Source organism: Protopterus annectens, chromosome 14.part0 (genome assembly GCF_019279795.1).
Source record: "Protopterus annectens isolate FY-2018-M chromosome 14.part0, PAN1.0, whole genome shotgun sequence".
Taxonomy (NCBI): Eukaryota; Metazoa; Chordata; order Ceratodontiformes; family Protopteridae; genus Protopterus; species Protopterus annectens.
The window spans coordinates 1,016,540,610-1,016,547,305 of NC_056748.1; positions in this window are offsets into that span (position 1 = coordinate 1,016,540,610).

The following is a 6,696-nucleotide window of genomic DNA, read 5'->3' on the forward strand; positions in this document are numbered from 1 at the left end:
CAACATGACAACTTGTTGCATGTCCACAATACGCAGGGGTCAATGAGCTATGTATATGTGTGGGGAATACAGTCAGGTTGTGGCCAGCAACTTCTCACGGCTATTGTGTCCTAGTGGCTTAGGTACAATACTGTGGTAGACAGGGCCATGTTCCATGAAATGCAGTGGCAACTATTTTGCATGTCAGCTACACCTATGGTGGGAGTTGTACACAATGTCCAGATATCAATATCCATTACTGCTGGGAACCTGGACAGGTCATGTACAGGGGGCCTCACATATGAACAGTACACAGGTCAGAGCAACCTACCCAGTGCCTACCATAGTTCCCAACTGTACAGACCTTTTGCAGAATGTACACAGGTTTGCATCATATTTGTGGTGTCTTTATTCCAAAATAGTGGTGTTGTCTGGCAATTCACTGGCAAACCACGAAAGTCTAAAGTCAGAAAATAATGATGGATTGTAGTGTCTCAGACTTCGTAACCTATAGAAAAATGCATGATAATGCAAATTCTGTTATTGTATCTCCCTTCCAGGTTTGTAAGGCTAATAGTTACAATGGGCCATATAGTTAGGCCTTTGTCACCCAATTACTCATGGCTTTGTCCAGATGTCTGGCTCACATACATGGAGAGGTATGGTGCCTAGTAGCACAGCAGTGCATTCTGTCACTACCATTGTCACCCCAGGGGGATCCACTGCCTGACAGCCTGGGGACATATGAGTGACAGAATGCACTGCTTTGCTACAGATGGCCTGCATCAGTCTCACATGGCCTACAGGCCTCTGGCAAAAGCCCATGCCTCATCCATAGTGCCTTTGCAGGGAATGTCATGGGGTCCATACTACCAACATAACACAATCAACAAAATGCAAATGTAAGGCCATGCCACTAAATGCTAGTAGCATACCTCTCAACCTCGTAGAGGAAGAGATCTGGACAAAGCCATACATAATGGTGGGATAAAGACCCAACTATAGGGACACATTTGAAATATTGCTCTCATAATGTTAGAAAGTTAATAGAGTAACAGAGGAGTTGTGTAGCAGCATGGATATCATGAAGGGTGTGAAGTCTGAAACTGTAATGATCTGTCATTATTCCCTGACTGTAACCCTGAGTGATTTGCAACAAATCTGCCGGAAAACCACAATGTTTAGGGAAACCAACCAGATATACGAGTCATGAATCTGGATAATCTGTGAGAATCTGTACAGTTGACAGGTATGTCCATACCAGGATATGACCCTTCAGGTAAGAAGAATACTGCACAACCAAAAGATCCTCAGCCAGTATATCACCAAGGTGTTGGACCTTTTACACAGCTTTATCAGTCAATCGGCTGTAGCCACACCTCCAAACTGGCTGGATTGTGTAAGAATGTCTAGCCTTTACCTCATAATATAGGTGTGTGCAGCATTCATCTTGTATTTCTCTGGTAAATAACTGTGATGATCCAATTCTATCTTTCAGCAGGTAATGACACAATACAGTACAGTGTCAAACATTACATATGTCACAAAATGTCTGCTAAAACAAACCCTGAAACTCAAGCAAATCATACAATGATAAGGGCAATAGTTATAGCACCCTCCTATGTTTCGTCCATTGTTTCCCCATATTGGCAGGGTATCTCCAGATATCGTGCACACACAGGTTGCAAGGTATGACTGTAGCACACAACACCCTGGACTGGAGCACAACTATCCGTGGAATGAATTCCCACACTTGCTATAGAAAGTCATAATGAGCATGCTCCTACACTTAGAGAAGTGAAGCCCGTGTCTGAAATCACATCGGACTATATATATGTGTGCATTGTGCAAATGTCCTTCCATACAAACAGCTATCTAAATCTAACTCTCTCCACATGCACCCATCAGACAGGATTTCCCACAGCCAGCTGTAGGTGGCACATATGTGGTATATCTGCATTTCGTGGGTGTGACACACATATGTATGGGCAACATATTACATTATGTCAAGCATGCACACACATAGCCCTGGATTCAATAAACTCTGTGCAGGAATAGTGCTATTCCTGCATGGAGTAGTTTGTGTCCATGTAGCCACAGCAGTACACCTTGCATATTCATGAAGGCATGATGATGTTTAGGCTAAATGGACACGAACCGTGAATGAGTGCAGTGGGCATGTTAAGTAGTGCACAGACTATGACCACACCCCCTGCACTCAGAAAGTGCCATATGGCACTTTCTAAACCTGATCTGGCATAATATTAGAGAATTTCTCTAATATTATGCCAGTATTTCAGTGTCCACAGACACTGAAATGAAATAAATGATCATTTAATGTCCGCAGACACTGAAATACATACAGGAGCAGAAAACCAATGCAGGGGGTGTGTGAAAGGTTCTGTGACACACACCCTGCGTTGTAAAAGTGCCATATGACACCTGGCAACTTGCTAAAGCAGGAAATGTGGACAAAGGCACAAATAATGGGGGAGGGAGCCCTAAATAGGGACACATCTTAAATATTGCCCTCACACACTTAAAAAGTTGATAGAAATGTCGGAAGGATAGAAGTCTGAAAGTCAAATGTATGCCATTATTCCCTGACAGCAGTCCATGTGGACAAAGACACAAATAATGGGGGGACAAAGCACTAAAAATAGGGACACTATTTAAATATAGACCTCACAAACCTAGAAAGATGATAGAAAACAGGATATGCATTAGCATGAATTTCTAAAGGACAGAAGCCTGAAAGTCAAATGTATGCCATTATTTCCTGACTGCAGTCCTCAATGACTTGTCAGAAAATTGCAGTACTCACTAACATAATAATATAATAATAATAATATTATTAATCTTTTTTTTTACATGCTAAGGAATGTTTAAGCATAGCCAAGCGGGTGTACGCATTATGGCCCTCTACTTAGCATTGTTTAAACATCCCATAGGAGATAAATAGAAATATACAGCTAAAATTGCTAAACCACGATAGTGTAGTGGTTAGAGTGCTGGCTTTACATGCAGGCATTCATGGTTCGCGTACCAAGACAGGCAAGTTATTTTTATATGGGAAAGCAGTGTTAAAATTATTTTTTTTAACTTAAAGTATGTAGTAACTATTTTTTGTCAACCAGGGTAGTGCAGCTGCTGTAAAATGGAAGTGTGAGTGCATGTAATATTTGAACTTACCCATGTATACACAAGTGTCCCTTACAGTATAGTCACCCCCTTGCTAATGTAATGAAAGTACATAGAGGGATGTCATGTAAAGTAAATAATATACACCTATTAAATGAAGCCATTTTCCTATTTTTTAAAATGAAAAGTGAGCAGTGGTCATCAATGCCCAGCTATGCTTATCAGGTTTAAACATCGCTTACACGTGTTTGCTAAGCAGCATGTAGCTCAGCTATGCAGACTTGCACACTGTTAAGCAGTGCTCAGCAATTACCCCTTTAAGTACTGCTCACCCCAGCTTAGTGGGTTTGTGCATTGCTAAGCTGTGCTCAGCATTTTTGAAATGGCCCAGTGATGGCAAAGAGCGGGAATATTGCCTTATCTAAACCATGCAGGTGGGAATACAGCCATAACCTGTTTAGTTTGATCTCTGCAGGAACATGTCTGGCATTGGAGAAGGAGCGTGCTTTTGGGTGTAGCACTGGAGCATTCAGGAGTCCAGGGTCATGGCTGGACTCCTTGTCGAAAACCATGATGAGAGACTGCTGCAGGCCCAGTACCAGGGCTCACAGTACAAAACAGAGGCCTGGAACCATCTCACATGTGATCTCACCAGTGCCACTGGCATCCCCTGGACTGGTGAGCAGGTACGGCACCATTATGCTCACCTAAAGTGGAGGAAGGAGATGCTCTTGGCCCAGTGGATCCAAGATGCATGGGCACTGAATGCTCCAGTAGTGAGTAAGTATTAATATCAAGTAGTTTATAGCAAATACTAGCCTGAGAATGTGATATACAGGTATGCATAATGTTTGTTTCTCTCCCCTACAGCTTCAGCAGAGAGGGCTATGAACATCAAAGTCCATGGTGACAGTCTGCTGAGGCTGCGCCAACAGGCTGGTGAGTACAAACTATGTTGCAGTATATTGTTTAAATAGCTAAGACGGAGTACATTGCTTACTGCTAGTAGGTATACTGTTACTGTGTGAACTGAATAAATAAAAAATTTTGACAGATTAATATTGATGCGCAATAAAACTACATAAAAACTGTTGTGTCTATTCTGGTATGTTGTTGTAGACATTTATAATGTATACAGATTCTTCACAGCAAATGTGGCTGTAACAGCAAGCATTAACTGAGCTTCTTCTGTGAACCTGCTGTAAGAAAACTGTAGATGTTGGAGCTGTAAAACAAGATAAAACTGAAATGTGAAATCTATACTGCACTAAGCTCTGAACCCTGAACGCTAATGAGTAACGTTTCAAATTGTGTTCCATCCCGCTTTACCTTATGTTAACCTTTGTTTTCCAGATTGTAGTAATCCAAAGGATTAATGCACAGTACAATAACTATCTGTCATGCTTGCATCACAGGATTACAAGTTCAGACTGTCTAACCAAGAGACTATTAGGCAGAAACCAGTAAAACTAGAAACACCAGTTCCCTAGTAGATCAGTGTGATGAGAAATAGCTTAGTTGTTAATTTTGCACACACAGACATGGTTTGAATCCAGGGAGTGCTACTAAGATCTGTGCATATCTACACACAAGAAATCAGGAATAAATGTAAAAACAGTCAAGTAGAGTTAACAGATATTTTCTCCACATGTTGTACAAGTAAGGAAATGTTGGTAGTAGCTGTATGAAAGGTATACTAATAAACTGTCTGTAACTGTTCAACTGTCCCACCACATGCCTGCAAATGACAGCAGGATAAGTACATACAACATGGACTCTTTCTGATACATGTTTGTCAAGTGTCACACTGTCACAGCTAGTGGTCACTGTTGCCAATAACCCTGGACACAGATAGGAGACCAGTTGAAATATGCCAGTAGCACACTCACATAACAGCAGTTAAGGGTACCCCTCCTGTGCCAGATATGTAACCCTGACATGTACGAGTCCCCTCTAGACATGTACCCAGAGTTATCACAGTTTGCCTCATTCCATTCCAGGCTGACAGTTTAATAGGTATGTTTGTGCTACAGAAGCTATGGGCCATAAGCAGATGTAAAGTGAGGGCAGACCTATAGAGTATTGAGCAGTACTGTTGTGGAAAATAGTAGCATAAATAGTTGTCAATGGACTTTTCGTCTCTTCCCCCACCCCTCTTCTGGATCAATACTAAAATTCATATACTATGAGTATGTTTTACCCCAAACCTAATGTTGGGACTTGTGTTCTACTATTGTTCATATATTTGATTGTTTGCATGTTAACCTATCTTGTTCAAATACCATTGTTGGTGGCCTCTTGCCATCACTGTTACTGGCATGCTGTAATGATGCATACTGTTGTTCCATTTATGCATGTGTTAATTTTGCTATGCAACTGTTCCAAATCTGTTTTATGGAGTTAATTGGAACACCCATGTATTCTGTTATAACTAATCTGGAAATGTGTTGTTCATGACTAACCAACATATTCTTTAAAACCTCAACATCATAGCATGTTTGGGAAGGCAGATCCCGGCAGATCTGCCTGTCCCACCTCATCTGGCTGTGGCACTGGGACCCAACCAGGGCCTTCCTCATCTGCTGGTTCTGCTTCACCTTTGGGAGGAACCACCTCAGGGGATGGGGCCCGTCCTCTCCCTGGAAGTGGGCGCAGACAGGAGTCTGTCACCCACAGTCAGGTCTGGGGTTTGGTGTGCAGCGCCATCCAATCAGAGTTGGGTGGGCAGCTGTGCCAGACTGAGGGCCACCTGGCACACCTCGAGGGGCAGGCTGCCCCTCCTGCCCAGCCCCCAGCACAGCCACCTTTGGGGTCATGAAGGAGCAGTGGTGACTCCCAGTGGGTGGAGACCTCAGGCACACTGTATCCATTTGGGTGCTCATGGGCTTCGGATTCCCAACCACCTTCCCCATCAAGCGTGTTTACCTTGAGATGTGTCATATACCACCCTTGTTTGCTGTCTTGTCTGTGTGCAAATGCAACCTATCCTACTCAACCCACCTCTCCAAACATAGCTACAGCTCCTACCCAACATCCCGCTCTCACCTTAAAAAGAAAGGGCATCTGTCCCACAAATAATAATTGTCCCATACATAGCTCTACATTTTGCCACCATCTCTAGTGAGGTAAATCAATCTACAACCAAATTACTTTACAAATGTATGTTGCCAGCACCCCTCCCTGTGTGGTGTGAAGCTGTAAATTCCAAATTTGCCACATCAGTCACAGCTGTTGCTGTGGAAGAAATGTAGAGCTATGGTCCTTCTTACACCCATCCTACACATCCCTAGCTGCTTTTCATAATGTTTTACCCTCTGCTTGCCCCAATTTCACCACTTTCCTATCACTCTTTTTTCTTTTCTTTTCTTTAGAGAAAATTAGTGTGGGTGTAAGCAGGAGTAAGCGGTGCTAAGTGAAGCTAAGAGGGTTTATTTAACCATCTCTTAGCAATGCTTAGCACCATGAAAAAACACACATACCCACTTACAACTGCTTAAAAATGCCTTAATCACTCTGTCTCCATCAGCCCTTGGTCTGCCTGGCAACAAAATAATCAGCCCTGCCAAGTCTCACATC